Below are 16384 nucleotides of genomic sequence, written 5' to 3'. Positions count from 1 at the left end.
GCTGGCTGCACCTCAGAAAGGGTCTTACTTTGATTTCATAGGGTCCAGGCTATTTTTGATGGCTCTTCCAAGGAAAATGGTGTCAATTCAAAATCATCATTTATTTATTCATTTATTTTTAGCAAATCAAATCCCATTAATGATTTCCATTAGAAATGTGCCATCTCTTCTAGGAAGAAGCCAAGATTGCTCAAGCCAGAAGTCATCATTACTTTTTATCCCTCATAGTTCCCTTATTGTGTTTCTTCTTTGCATTCAATTAATTATCGCCTGTATTATAGGCTCTTATATAGTGTTACTTACCTTTCCTGATTCAGTCTTACTAAGTATGCTTCTTAAGAGTGAGAACTTAAGATGCATAATTTGAATGCCCAGCATATATGAAGTGGTCAACAAATGTTGAAAGGGACACTCAACTGAGCATAGGAAAGAATGACTCATTATTGTACTTTTTTACTCACAGATTTTTTTCTCATAAAAGTGAACAAATTCCTTGAGTTTGTTTAGGTAAGTGGCTTTTTGGCAGAAACATTTATACCCATGAGTGAAATCTTAGTACGTAGTCTCAGGAATGATATTGTCCTTTGGTCTCTGAAAGTTGAATTACTCATGCTTTTCAATTTCTTTTTTATAAATATCATAGGATTTCTTTATTATATTGTTGGAACTGGTTACACTGTATGGAAATTCTCATTTGTCCAATAATGTCCCAGCTGCATCAGAATCAACTAAGAGAAATTAAAAAAAAAAAAGACAAATTCAAAAACAAATAAAACAAGTTTCAGAGTAGCAGGTTTGAGGTAAGGCTTGGAAATTTGTCACTGAAAAATACTCTTCCCAGTGTTTTTGATGGGAAATTGAGTCACATCCTGTCTCATATTCTGGAATGGGTGATTATCAACTCTCAAAGCTTTATTCTTCCATTTGTGAGGAGTGTCAGTAGTGAATCAAAAGACATCTCCCACATGTGTGTTCTACCAGAAGTCTGTTCATCTCAGACCTCTTGAGACTCCACTTTGGTTTGCCTTCTTATTGGTAATAGCCCCAAACTGCATGGAACATAGAAAGCCGTATTTCTATTTGGAAACAATATTTTAAAAATAGGTCAAAAGAGTAAGTTAGTTTCAACACAAATGAGTAAATAACTTTCCACCATAGGTTTATCAGAATTTCTCTTGCCAGTAACAAAATTTCCTGATGATCTCTCAATGGCCTGTAATTCTGACGTTTCCAGCTTTTTGAAAAAGTGATTCCTAGCCTCCTACACTCCACTGTTATTGCTGTGAAGTACAATCCAGTATGAAGATTCAGGCTACTCTGAAAATCTCTGCGCCTCAGGGAACAGCGCCATCTGCTGATTACCCAGCACATCTGTGAGAACAAAATGAGTTGAGACTTTGAACAAATGGACGTTAATTATATATTTCCTGGCTTTCTTACCACTGCTGCTAGCATGTCCTACTATTAAGGACCAGGCATTCTTTCAGTTCAATGTCTGAACTAAGCCAGTATTAATGGATGGGTATGTTTGCCACCTAAGGGGGAATACTTTTTTTTGAGTGTTTTGACATTCACTAATTTGTATTTCAATGGATTTTAAGACTCAGGTAGACAACTCTGCCTATAGGTGTTTACTCATTATTTGGGGAATTTCTGGAATTGGAGGACCAAAAATCAGAGCAACCAGCGTGGTCCAATACCTTTGCCCCTGTGATTTTTTTTTTTCTTTTCCTGTTTTTTTTTTTAGTATGCTATATGGAGGGGGTTACATTTCATTCTTTTTCCACGTGAGTATTCCCTTATTGCAGCACCATTTGCTGAATTTTTGTTTATTTGCTTGTTTGTTTTGTTTGGGAAGTGCAGGGGCCGGGAATTGAATCCGGGTCTCCTACATGACATGAGAGAGTTCTACCCTTGCACCCCCTGCCCCAGTGATTTTCACAGTGACAAAAATTGTAAGAGTCTGATGACAAGGGGTTATGGGGAATTCTGCCTCCTAACTGCTTTACTTTAGGGCCCCAAAACAGTTATTCGCACACCAGATACAGTTCTCTGAAGTTCCACTGTATGCTGTTTCCTTCTGGGACAGGCCTAACAGGTCCAAGCAGACCCCAAGGAAACCCTATTTTGGTTACGTAAATACCTTTAAGAAAAGATGTGCTGTTTTCTTCATTGATAGTTTACTTTTGTGTTTTTTTTTAATGCTAGGGCCTATTCTTGATAATATTTTCACCAGGACTAGGAAAGGGAAATGTTAAGAGCATGAAATGCAGAGAATGAAGAAATACCCTGTATGTATATGTGTGTGAGTGTGTGTCTGTCTGTTTTTTCTAAGCCAGCCTTTTGAAAGATAAACATTTTGATGTAGGCAAATGTTGAAAGTAAGAAAGTCATAAGCAGGTTTCATTGCATTTTTCTAAAAATATTTGGCTTTCAAAATCAAACCCACTTAAAGTTTTCTGACTTTTATTTTCTTTTCTTAGGCGTTTTGACATATTGTAGGGGTTTTCACTGTGTCATAATAATGTTATTTTTATACAGGCTTTAATAGTGAAAATAAAGCCACTGGACCCCACTGCCCTCCACATAGCTAAAAGTGTATTTCTCTGCCCAGTTCTTCCCACACTCATGAAAAAATACCGGATTTAAAATTAAAGTTCAACACTTAAGCTCTTGTGAGGTCCTGGATTATTTGATCACCATTAAAAAAAAGAAAATCTTTAGCATATATTGCAAACAGTAATAGGGATAAGTGCAGATGGGACTAATTAGAATTCTTCAGTTTGATTTTACCGTTTGCAAAACAAAACATTTTTTTAATCTAAGTTTATTGTTTCTGTTTTCAAAGCATATATAATTCAATTTTCACTGTTGCAAGGACAGAAATGGCATAAACACTCTCACATGAACTCTTTATTTCTACGTAGCACAACCTGGGGCCACATCTCCACTGGTGCTTCAACTTAAATCTTTGCAAGTTTTAATGGATTAAACTGATATTATTGTAATGAGAATTATTATTAATAACAGTGAAATTTACTAGAACATTGTTAGGATGTGTACTAATTCATTGAATTCTTATGACAACATTATGAGCTAGGTCCCACCAGTTTCAAATGAGTAATCAGAGAAGTTAAGTACCTTGTTTAAGGGTACATGTAGTGAATGGTGATAGATAGTAATGGAGATAGACAGAAATAGAGAGACAAAGAGAAAGAGAAATAGGCCCAGGACTAGGTCCCTTTGCACGACCTGAGAATTGAGAATGTCTCCTTAAATTTTGACTCCTAGGTGCTTCACTCACCTCACTACCTCACCCATGTCCTGGTTGCAATTATTTATGTATAATATCTATACACATGTACATAGCTATGAATGTATGTGTATATGTGTGTGGGGTGTATATGGGTATAGAGAAAGAGACAGAGAGAAAATGAATATGGAGAGGGAGGAAAATGTGAAATTTTTCAATTTCCTGTTTTCATTTGTCTTTCTGTACATGACCTTCTTGACCAGCCTTTTTGATTACTCACCTCCTCTAGTCTAGTGATCACAGTTGGGCCCTACCCAACAAGAGCTTTCAGTTTCATAAGCTCAGTTATACACACATATACTAATGCCTTTAAAGTGCTGTAAAATGTTCCCTTTGGTAGTTCAGAACTGAGTAAGTTCTTCCACCCTGGGGTGTGTAGGAAAGAGGAAATGGTTTGGTAGAAGAGACAGCAAAATTTTGGTTAGTTTGGCAGGCAGAAATGGGAGGAGAGCATTTCACCAAGAGAGACTAGCCCATACTGTCTCAGGGGTGAGTTGGGGGCACAGATAGTCATGAAATGCAGAAATCTTAGGGGGATTTATTTTCTCCCACTTCTCACTTTTACGTACATAAGTCTTTGTACAATTTAGGTGACTTACCTGTGGCTGTTCTCTTGGACAGTTTCTTTCTCTTTTCTCCCCAAAAGACGTGGGTTAATTCCAACAAGATCAGTAATATAGCATGTTTTAGTGTTAAACATGGGGAAAGATTGCCTGCTTTAGGATTCTGACTCTGTCACTTTCTAGCTGCTTTGATTCAAGAGAAGACTAATCCACAAAAAAAGGAGGCAGGAGTAAGCCCTTGCAAGATACAAGAGAATAGGGAGAGGTTTTCAAGACAAAGGTGGGAAGTGGGGAGCATTAACATTTTCAAATGCTTTGGGAAGACAAGAAAAGGACTGGGAAAAGAGCATTTATATCAAGTCTGTCCAATACTCAAGCTACATGTAATTTTAAATTTCCTATTAGCCCCACTAAAAAGAAACAGGTAAAGTTAAGTTTAAAGATACATTATTTACACTACCTCAGGCAAGGGCAGAGTTAAGGTATGTCTGAGAGACAGAGTAAATAGGTGAAGGAGATAATTCCCTAAAGGATATATCTTCCCCAAGAAAAGTGTGTGTGTGGGGCGGGGGGGGGGGGGGGAAGGGGTAGGGCCCAGCACAATTGCAGTTCTCATTTAGAGAATCCAGACCCCAAAGGCTGAAAAACAGAAACAGCTTAAGCCAGATTTCTACCTCAGCCTCTGTCTCAACCATGCCCCTGGCAAGGACAGGGTCTGCTGAGAATGAAAGGCACCACACCACTTTACACCAGTGAGGAGCTGTGGGCAGGTCAGGAAAAACACAGAGCAAAGAGACCTCACAGGAAAGACCAGGCAGCCTGCTGGGTCTCATCCTCAGGGAATTTTGATACTAATTACACCCTTTTACTGAGTTATAGGTCTGTCTTGTCTGGGAAAATCTGATTGGGATCAATTCTATCTGGCAGGACAAGAACCAGAACCAGAAAAACAATAGCTGAAACATTGTGATCAGTTAGATATAAGATAGGCTAGGGGTTTAAAATAAGTTGAAATGAATGTCAAAGAACAGATAGAGAACAAAGCCAACCAACAAGAAAACCCGAGGCAAAGACAGAAAACAATCTCAAAAATAAAATAATCAAGGAAATCAGATGCCTAGATGTCAGGAAAAAATCATGAGTCATACTAAAAAAACAAAGATATGACCCAATAAAAGGAGCAAACCAACCCTTTAAATGAGATACAGAAGTAACAACTAATTAAAGATGTCCAAACAGATCTCATAAATAAAATAAAAATTCAAGTCAGTGAGGTGAAGAAAAACATGATAAAAGCGATGAAGAATATAAAGACACTATGTGACCATACAGAAAAACTTAAAAGCTTGAAAAAAACAAATTGCAGAACTTACAGGAATGAAAGGTACGATAGAAGAGATAAAAAGCACAATGGAAAATTACAGCAGCAGATCTGAAGAGGCAAAAGACAGGATTAGTGAACTAGAGGATAGGACATTTGAAATCCTACACAGAAAAAAAACAGATAGGAAAAGATTGGAAAAATATGAGCAGAGTCTCAGGAAATTGAATGACAACATGAACCACATAAATATATGTGTTATGGGCATCCCAGAATGAGAAGCGAAGGGAAAAGGGGCAGAAAGATTAATGGAGGAAATAATCATTGAAAATTTCCTAACTATTATGAAAGACATAAAATTACAGATCCAAGAAGCACAGTGTACTCAAAATAGAATAGATACCAATAAACCAACTCCAAGACACTTATTGAACAGATTGTTAACTCAAAATTTTTTGAGTTAACAGATTGTTAACTCAAAATTTTTTGAGTTAACAGATTGTTAACTCAAAATTTTTTGAGTTAACAGATTGTTAACTCAAAATTTTTTGAGTTAAAAAATTAACTCAAAATGGATTGAAGATGTAAACATTAGAGCTAAGACCATAAAACTTTTAGAAGAAAATGTAGGGAAATATCTTAAAGATCTTGTATAGGGAAATATCTTAAAGATCTTGTGATAGATCTCACATTTACACTCAAATGTGACCTTGCACACAAGGCACGAGCAATGAAAGAAAAAATAGATAAATGGGATCTCCTCAAAATTGAACACTTTTGGACTTTGAGGGAAAGTAAAAAGGCAGCCTATGCAATGGGAGACAATATTTAGAAACTACATATCAAATAAGGGTTTAATATCCATAATATATAAATAGATTCTATAGCACTACAATAACGAGACAGCAAAAACAATGAAAAATGGGCAAAAGACATGGACAGATACTTCTCCAAAGAGGAAATACAAGTGGCCCCAAAACATATGAAAAGATGCTCACTTCACTAGCTATTAGGGAAATGCAAATCAAAAGCACAATTAGTAATCATCTCACACCTACTAGAATGGCCATTATCAAAAAAACAGAAAACTACAAGTGCTGGAGAGGATGTGGGGGAAAAGGCACACTTACTCAGTGTTGGTGGGAATGTAGAATGGTGCAACTACTCTGCAAGGCAGTTTGCTAGCTCCTCAGGAAGCTAAGTGTAGAATTATTGTATGATCCAGCAAACCCATTACTAGGTATAAACTCAGAAGAACCTAAAGCAGGGACACGAATCGACCTTGTACACCAGTATTTATGGTGGCATTATTCACAGTTGCCAAGAGATGGAAACAGCCCACATGTCCATCAACAGACGAGACGATAAACAATCTGTGGTATATACATAAGATGGAATATTATACAGCCGTAAGACAGAATAAAGTCATGAAGCATGTAATAATGTGGATGAAACTTGAGGACATTATGCGTAGTGAAATTAGCCAGAAACAAATGGACACCCACCGTATGATCTCATTAATATGAACTAACCATAATGAGCAAACTCTGAGAGTTAAAGTAAAGAGCACAGGTTATCAGGAGTTAGAAAGAGAGTAGAGATTGGGCAGTTGATACTGAAGTTGCACAGAATGTCCAATAGGATTGATTATAAAGATCCAGAAATGGATAACACAATACTATCTGATGGTGGCACAATATTGTAAGTATAATGAACAAAGCTGTGTGTGAGTATGGTTGAAAGAAGAAGGCCCATGTCATGTATGACACCAGGCTCATGTCATGTATGACACCAGAAGGAAAGCTAGAGGATAAAAACTGAGACTGTATAACTTAGCTTAACCTAGAGTGGATTGTGATTAAATGTATAAATACAAGGAAGTTTTTACATGAGGGAGAACAAATGAACATCACCATTGCAAGCTCTTGAAAATGTGGTGATGTATGGAAAAAATGCAATCAATGCAAACTAGGGTCTATAGTTAACAGTAACATTGTAATATTCTTTAATGCTAAATATCAATAAAAGGGGGATATAAGGGAGAGGTATGGGATTATTGTTGTGTCTCCTTTTTATTTTTTGTTCTTTTTGTTTTTTAATTTTTTACTCTTCTTTCTTTGTGGAAGAAATAGAACTGGTTTCCTACAGATTGTGGTGGTGAATACATAATTATTATATGTGATTACACTGGGAGACATTGGTTGTTCACTTAGGATGGACTGTATGGTGTGTGAATAAAATTGTTCAAAAAATAAACAGAAAAATATAAGTGCTGGAGAAGATGTAAAGAGAGAGAAATACCTATTCACCATTGGTAGGGAAGTAGAACCGTGCAGTCCCTCTGGAGGGCAGTGTGGTGGCTCCATGGGAGACTAAGACTAAGTTACCATGTGATCCTGCAATCCTGTTATTAGATATATACTTGGAAGAACTGAAAGCAGGGACACGAATAGACATTTGCACACTAGTGTTTATGGAAGCCTTGTTCACAATTTGCAATGGATGCAAGTTCCCTAAATGTGCATCGACCGATAAAAAGAAGGGCGAGATGTAGTATACACATACAATGGACTATTGAGTGGCAGCAAGAAGGAATGAAGTTGTGAGTCATGCAGCCAGGTGAGTGAACTTGCCGACATGTTGAGTGAAATAAGCCAGAAATGAAAGGACAAATATTGTAAGTCTTCACTAATATAAACTAACTATAATGAGCAAATGCTAAGAATTGGATTCAAGGGCACTAATTTATCTTGGGATAGATCATGGGAAGAAATTGGGCAATTGACAAGGAGTGCAAACACTTAGGAAGGCTTACTGTAATGGTTCCTAGGTTCTAAGCTTTTACAGCAGTAAAATATTTTATATGAAGATTTTCTAAGGTACAACAGAGTTGAATGAATTTTAAAGTAAATACCCATCATCCAGATTCAACTATTACTATTTGACTATATTGCTTTATCACCTATCTATCTCTCTAATCTTCCATTAAACATGCTAGATTTTTTGTGCATTTCAAAATAATGGCAGACATCAGGATATTTTTCCCTAAATAGTTTAGCAAGCATATCAGTAACTGAATTTCAATATTTGTTTACAGATCTTTTTCTTTTGAGGTAAACTGTGCATTAAATGGAATGCATAAATTATGTGTATTTACTAAATTTTGACAAGTGCATACATCTGTGTAACCCATACCCGTGTCAAGATAAAGACTATCACCATCATCTCAGAAAGCTCCACCATATCTCTTCTCAGTCCCTGTACCGTCCCTCCCCTCTCTTTCTTCTCAGGGGCAAACACTTTTCTGATTCTTCCAACATAGATTAATTTGTTCTGGAATTTCCTATGGCTGGAATCATGCAGTCTATACTCTTTGTGTCAGGCTTCTTTCATTTGCATAAGACTTCTGAGATCCAGACAATATCTTTTAGAAATTGGTGCTGCCAACTCTGCCATTTAAGATGCTCCTGCTGCCCAATCTGTGCTCCCAGACAATCTTGTACCTTCTTCCCTCGACTCTCACTCACGCCTCTCCCTGCCACCTGTCCAGTCTGTATCTGCATTCTTCCTTATTAATGTCTATGAAGTTATATTAAAATTCCAAATGTAGTTGTTGCCCTTATTTTTACTTTCTGCAGGACTTGCCCAGCAAGAAGGTGCTCACATAGCAGGCAGAGAGAGCACCATTTAGTTGATATTTTTAGTTTCTCCTATCTGGATAACATCATTTAGCATATAATTAGAAATGGAAAATACCTGAGAATGAAAGAATACATGTGTCAATACTGTGACCTGAGGGTATCTCATCAAGGATGGGAACACTGAGGATCTGATGATGGTCTAATTTCCGTATGGGCATAGCAGCAGCAGGAAGTCTCTCAGAACCTAAGTTATCCCTTGTCTGTGGACAGAACTGGCCTATATCTTGGGGTAGATTATTGTCCAAGCCTCTATGGCAGAGATATGGAAGTGTGGCAAGGAGCCACTTCCTCCTGTTAAAAGATGGCATGTTTTAGGGAAGGGCTGTGGAAATAGATGGCTGTCCACCAAACACTGTACAATTTAATGGTTGCCCTCTATGTCAAGAGATTCTTTCTGACAGCATAGACTGTCAAGGTTTTCATATGCTCTAAAAAACCCAAAAGGCCTGAGGCCATTAAGTTGAGTCAGTTAATTATATCAGCACAAGCAAGCTCTCTCCAGATAGAATAAAGGAAGTCTCAAGTGAGCATCCATTCAGAAGCTTAATGTGTAATCTCGAGAAGTGAAAATTAAAAAGGACCAGCAAAAATATTTCAGTAGCCTTAAGTCTGATATTTCTTGAGAATCATGTTCTTCTTTTATTCCAATTATTACATATCCAAGATTATATCTGGCAAATATAACCTACTTGGGGATATATTTTATATGTTATATACGTATATATGGTTATACTTTTTCACTTTTCTTCTTCTTATTTGTTGGCATGAGATCAAAGATTATCATAAAATTCTCTTTCATTTTGGATAAAAACAGGTATTTTTGTTTACTTTCTCATCCTTGTTCAGGTTAGAGGGATTTACTGGAATGAAATAATTTTCTTAGACACATCTTAAAACATTAGAAATGGCCAACTGGAATGAAATAATTTTCTTAGACACATCTTAAAACATTAGAAATGGCCATGCTTCTTTGAGTGGCTGTAACAAATGGAGATTATCCTTAAACCATAAACCTCAGACTTGTGGATATTTTCTTCCCCAGGTTAAAAAAAGAAAACTACCAGAAAGGAAATATTTACCTCATTAGAGTTATTTTGAGAAAATCAATTTACATAAATATACCTTATGCTCGTGCTACATAAATTTATGTTTGCTTTCTCTTGCTGCTTAATTGATTTCCTGCATGCAGTTTAATTCCTTTCTATCCATGTTACATGTTTTATCAGTTTTATTCCTGATATTCCTCAAGCCATTCTTTTGCTAAAAGACCTGGCAGCTCTCCACTGCCTGGAGGATAAAGTCCAAAGTTCTTATTGGGGTATTAAAGGCTCTTCAGAAGATGGCCCCCAAACTATTGTTCTAATTTCTCCTACCCAGGCCATTCTTTCTGCATTCCCCCAATTCTTGCATTCATTCTTGTTCCCTTGCGTGCAAAGGATTTTGGGGTGCAATTCTATACCACCGCTGTTAGGTGCGTGTGGGCCTGCCCAACTCCAATAGGTGGCTTCTTGTTAATTTCTTGTATAGATGCTCTACCCACTCAGCTTTTTTTTTTTTAAAAGTGAAAATAATTTTAATATGCAATAATCCAGGAGTCAAAAATATATTGTTTGGGAAAGTATATAGGAGATGTAGACACATTTATATATGAAGGGGTTCAAATAAATTCTTTTATGGAATAATTCTTTTTTTTAAAATGGTTTTCAAGTAGTCTCACTGAGATTTATTCACATGCCATACAATCTGTCAAAGTATATGATTAATGGTTCACAGTATAATCACAGAGTTGGGCATTCATCACCACAATAAATTTCAGAACATTTTCATTACTCCAAAACAAACAAGCAAAAATCCCATACTACTCACTCACCTTTTAATTGGTGACTTCTGAGTCATCTTCTTATGTAGGTAAGTTGATGCAATAGATTAAGTTACACCTGAGGCTACTGGAGTGTCACTGAGTATGGAATCAGAGGACAAAGTTTCAAATCTCAGCCACACTACCTTCTAAGCAGGGAGCAAGTTGTATAATTATGCCTCTCAAATGCTATATGAGCAACATGGAGATAATACATGCTGTACTTGCCTTATAAGACTAGTTTGAAGATCAAAAATATATGTGATGTCACATTCTAAAATGTAAAATTTATATAAAACTACATTGTTGCTGCAGGAGGGAAACTACATCGTCATGAATGTTGGTGCCACTATAAATTTCCTTAATTTCAGCTTGGCACTGCCCTATATTATTACTAAAACTCTCTAGTAACACTCTATCTCAATCCCCTGTCCACATTCCAAAACTCCACCAGTTTCTTCAAGACCTCTTCACCTTCTTCCTGAGACTGGAATTCTTTTTACTTCTTGTTCCTGTGCCTGCAAACTTGTTTGCATCACTTCTTATCCTGATCTTCTTGCCCCAGCATGACTGCATTGCCTTACATTCTTTCTTCTATTCAGCACCGCTCAGCCCTCCCTCCCCAACTATCCTATTGTCCTCACTTCTTTATCTTTAACCTTAAGATGTATGTACACGACTAGTATCTCCCATGGACCTTCACCTCTTCTAGCTAAAGCCCTACCCTATTCTCTCCCTGTACAATTAAGATTCTTAGAAGAAAATCTACTCTTTCCCTCTTACACATGGGGAGGGCACAGTAGGGAGAAAACAAAATACAAAATACTAAGGCATCTTACAAAAATGCTTGGCCAGAAAAGAAATTATACTGCACGAAGAAGTGAAAAGGGAGAACAAGATACGTTTGCCCCTGAAAATTTGTCTGTGTTCAGAGAAGCTGTCATAGGCATCCCAGAATTTTGCGTCCAGAATCGAATCCAGTAAGTGAGATGGATCAAAGGCACGTGTGGTTTCAGGATCTGCATGTTGCTGTGGCCAGCTTTTATCACTGAAATACTGTCACTGGTGGTGATGTCTCCCACCCTCCCACAAACACTATTTCCTTAAGTATTTTGGAACCAAAGGATATGGCTGGGAAAATCCACAAAGAGCCACTGGTTAAATTACTGGTTATTCTTGAGAGAGGGTAGAATGAAAGGACTTCAGTTATTTTTTTTTCTCCATAGATTTCCATTTCTGTCCCTCTGTTTGCACTCACTGAGCACTTACAAGGCAACAGTGAAATTCCTGGTAAATAACCAGTATTTTTCAAAATAAAAAATTTCACAACTTAACACTCCAGGAAGACTTATTTTGTTGTTTGTTTATACTTTTCCCCACTCACCTGAACTAAAGCTGTCCTTTGCCAAATTTAAATCAAATTTGCTTCTCATAGGGTTTCAGTTTGATTCTGAATTTAGAATCAGGAAGGCATTAGAAGCCAGAAGATTTTAAATGCTACAGAATGCATCCTTTTTTATTTTCAGTATTCAAAACCCAATGTGTAAAACAAATTGCAACGCATTTCCTCAAGCAACCAACTAGAGCTTATGCCAAATAAACTTAATAATAATGCTATACATTTTTTAAAATGGACAATAAGTAATGGGCCTGAACTTTTCCAGGCAAATTTCCTACCAGCTTCGCCCAGAAGTGAACATTTTCTTTTTTTGAGCATCAAAATTTACTGCCCTTTCCTTCTTTTTCCTCTTCCCTCCCTGTTTCAGGTGGTGGGGCGTCTGAGGATCATTTGCACTAAATATTTTGAATTCTTCCTTACATAACAGCTGAAGATGACATTCTATTTATGGGAACCAAATTGCTTAGAAATATTCCCAAGCTCCTGAGCAGAGGTGAGTACACGCGTTAGCTGGGAGCAAAGGGGACATGCAGGCCCAGGCCTCCCTTCTGATTGCACAGCTGGGTTTATGCCGCTCCATGCTGTCAGCCTGGCCCCCCTGGTTACCCTTCTCCTCGCTCACATGACAGCGGGTCAGGGCGCATCTCATCTTGGCACCAAAAAAATGGTTTTGGAGGATCAGCTGTTCCCATGGGACCTGGGATTTGTGTGGGAATGCATAGTGCTTCCCAGACCTCAGGTTCTCAGCAACTATCAGATACAATCTTTTTTTTTTTTGCCGGGGTAGGGGAAGTGTACATTTTATTTCCAGGAAATGACATTTTGTTTTCACAAAGAGGAGGTACTCTATCCTCTCAAAACAAAGGCTGCCTTAGCTTTCTAGGTCAACCGTAGAGGTACACCCAATCTGCCCAAAACAGATGTCAACAGAGATGCTTCTGAGGCATCAAAACAATAAACAACATCAACAATAAATTAAAAAAAACAGAGCAGAACCAGAGTAACTTATTCAACATGCAGTGAAGCTGGAGCCCTGAGTCCCGGTGCTGCTCCATGCCATGATGGCAGCAGTGCTGGCCAACACCGGTGGCTCCTGAGAGAGGACTCATTAGTAAAATCTCAGGCCCACAAGTCTTCTCAAGATGATCTCGAGAGCAGCCGGAGACACATCCAGAGAGATCCTCCAGACCCGTCCCAAGCCCCATTGCCTGGCAGCCTTCCAAGTGCTCTGGAGCATGGCTTCAGGACAAGTTCTTTGCTTTAGTTCCCTAATAAGGACAACTCGTCATTCTCTCACTTGTGAGCTCAGATTATCTACCATCTTATTAATGTCATTATCCAGAACCAGGGAGTGGGTTTTGGACTTGATGTCTTTTTGACAAATGGGGCATTCTCTCTTCTGCTTCATCCATTCATTGATACGGCAGGAGCAGAAACTGGGCACAATTCAAGGTGACAGCCTCAGTGAAGTATTCTGAGCAAATAGTACCTTGGAGCTCATTTTCTAGCATGTCATTCACATGGCTAAGAAGTTCTTCCTTCTGTGCTTGCACCTTTTGCTTTTCTTCCTCCTGCAGAGCTTGGGACAGTTGCTTCAGGTCCTCTTATCCTTGCTCCTTCTCCAAACCCCGAGTAATTAGGTGGAAGTGAAGTGTGTAGTTCCTGCCAAAGGGGAACAGATATTTTGAGCAGGGATGAGGATCAGCTCCTAGCCAAGAAGCTCTGTTCAAGAACTTGTCATGTCAGCAAAATTTCACATACAATCTTGCTGCTTTCCACCCACTGAGTCCTTCTAGGATTTCTGTGGGGATTAAGGAATTCTCTCTGAGACTGGGCTGCCCTTCCTTAATAGGCCATTGATCTTCCTCTACTTTTTGTCCCCCTTTCAAGAGTAATTTTCAAAGAAGCACTGGTTATCACTTTTCCTCATTCTAAATCCTTGTGATAAAAATTTCAGAATTGTGCTACTATTCTCTTGGTAGGAAAGCACCCCCCCCCCCCATGTGCTTTCCATCTTGTTTCTTGGGTTGAAAAATCACCCAAGGAACTCAAACTGGATGGCTGTGGCTTCCATATAATTATTAAACATAGTGTGGAAATGTTTTTGAATAAAAATAAAAGAATGATATAACTCTCTTCAGTTAAGTGACAACTAAGATAGGATGTTTGAAGTGAATCTTGTTAAATAGAAAATAATTAAGCAAAATGCTTCATTTGAATCACGAATACATTTAAGGTAGTGTTGCCTACAATAGAAATATTTAATCCCCAATTAAAAAAAAACTGTATCTTTTGTAATAGCACTTTGGTTTACATCTGCTTTTCAAAAAGAAAAATAAACAGAAAAAAAATTTGGAAAAAACAAGACATAGTTTTAACAGAATTAGCCTAGAAACTGCTGAAAATAGAGATTCCTGCACCCTACCCTTGGAAGGGCTCCCAATGTTTAGCAACAAAACAAAGCAAAACAAAACAGATGTCCAGTTAATTTCAGATAAATAGCAAATAATTTTTAGTACAAATGTGTTCCATGCAATATTTCAGACATATGCTAAAAGTTATTTCTTATTTCTCTGAAATTAACATTTAATTGGGTGTCTTGTATTTTATCTGTCAATCTTAAATATTGGAGTTTCCAATGTTGGAGGTAACTGGGTGGGGCCCAAGCAATCCTACTTTCATAGGATCTCCAGGAAATGCTGATGGGAAGTCAGGTTTGGAAGCCACTGGATTATCATTTCAAGACAGAAAAGACACACACACACACCACCACCACCATAAAGAGATATAATGATGACCCCAAAGTTGGTTTTTCTAGTAGATTTGAACTGCAAATGGAGAAAAAAATATTATCTGAAGTCAACAGATCAACTCAAATGATCTTGCCATTTGGGAACCTGGCATGGTTGGGAAAATATTCAGGCATTTTTCACATTATAATCAGAGTTTTAAGCTGGTAGCGTTATCATCACATCATCACCATCATCATCATCATCATCATCATCATCATAGTTTTGGCTGGCTTGCTTAAATTTTTGTTATCAAATTTGAATGGTTGTGACAGGATGTTCTTGGCAACTTTTATGATTGACAGTGATGTACCATGAGTTACATTACATATTATTTACTCATTTTTCAAAAAGGAATGCATCAAAATACACAACAATAATCTAAACTGAACATAAACTCATTCATTTAATTCATTCACTATACATATATAGAGTGCCTGGAATGTGGCAGTGCTGGGGGAAAAGATGAATAAGACAGAGCTCCAACCCTCCAAGCAATGAATGGTTTAGAATCACAACAATTTCCTGCAGACTTTGAGGCCCTCATATAAGCTGATAAGCACACAGCCTTATAAACAAAATGCCAGAGTAACAGGAAGCCAGGTTTAACAGAGCTTGCAACATTAGAGAAAAAATCTATACATTTTAAAATGTAACAGCCTCGATATAAAGCATCACAAAGGATTTTATGCAGCTAAATGTTTTGGTGAGAGCAAGATGGCATTACAGCCCTTCATATTCACTGGATTTATTTAATTAAGAATTAGTTGTGGCTTTTAACACTAATTGATAATGTTTCTGTTGGTCATCATCACATGAAATTTTTTCCAGATTCTTTTTTCCTGTTACAGCATCAGTTCTAACCAGCCTGGATGTGGAATGGCTGTGCTATGTGATGTGAACTTCAGGTTACCTAGTGTACAAAATCCAGCTTAGTCCCCAAGTATTTTATGAAGTCTTTTCTAAAACTGCCATCCACTTTGAGGTCTCCCTTCCCAAAGGACCACAGCATTTCCCAAATTCCATAATCTTCTAATAATTGTTAAGTCTGGTATTCCAATAATATTGCGGGGTGGGGGGCAAGAACCATGCCATGGAATTATTTGGAATTTCCCACAGTGACTCTTTCACCTAGAAGTGACTCCTAAATATTTTGTCACCTGGTTGCTTGATCCGGTAGTCACTTGAATGATCACAGCACAGAAGCAAGCCTTATAGACAGTGAGTGCCATTTGCAGCACTAGGTGGGTCCTGAGAAGCAGCTGAATAAAATATTAGACCTCTATGTGCCAGGATGAGAATTTTAGGGGTAATTATTCTTTCTAGTTGACAGGAAAGTGTCTATCTGAAAAGAATAAAATCTACTAGATATTAAAGTTACTTTACTTAGTATTCTGGGTTGTGCAAAGAAGACTAAAGCAAAGTGCTTGCTGTCAAAGA

At 37.7% G+C, this 16384-nt stretch overlaps 1 long non-coding RNA gene across 3 annotated transcripts in view; it reads left to right on the top strand.

Annotated features, from left to right (window-relative positions):
- Positions 1–16384, top strand: part of LOC143646659 (uncharacterized) — a 207237-nt gene that overhangs the window by 144389 nt on the left and 46464 nt on the right. For all 3 annotated transcript variants that reach the window (XR_013157566.1, XR_013157565.1, XR_013157564.1), the window contains one exon: positions 12523–12648. This is a non-coding gene — a long non-coding RNA (uncharacterized LOC143646659). The remainder of the gene's footprint in view (positions 1–12522; positions 12649–16384) is intronic.

This window comes from Tamandua tetradactyla, chromosome 1, assembly GCF_023851605.1.
Source record: "Tamandua tetradactyla isolate mTamTet1 chromosome 1, mTamTet1.pri, whole genome shotgun sequence".
NCBI lineage: Eukaryota > Metazoa > Chordata > Mammalia > Pilosa > Myrmecophagidae > Tamandua > Tamandua tetradactyla.
This window is presented reverse-complemented; position numbering and strand designations above follow the sequence as displayed.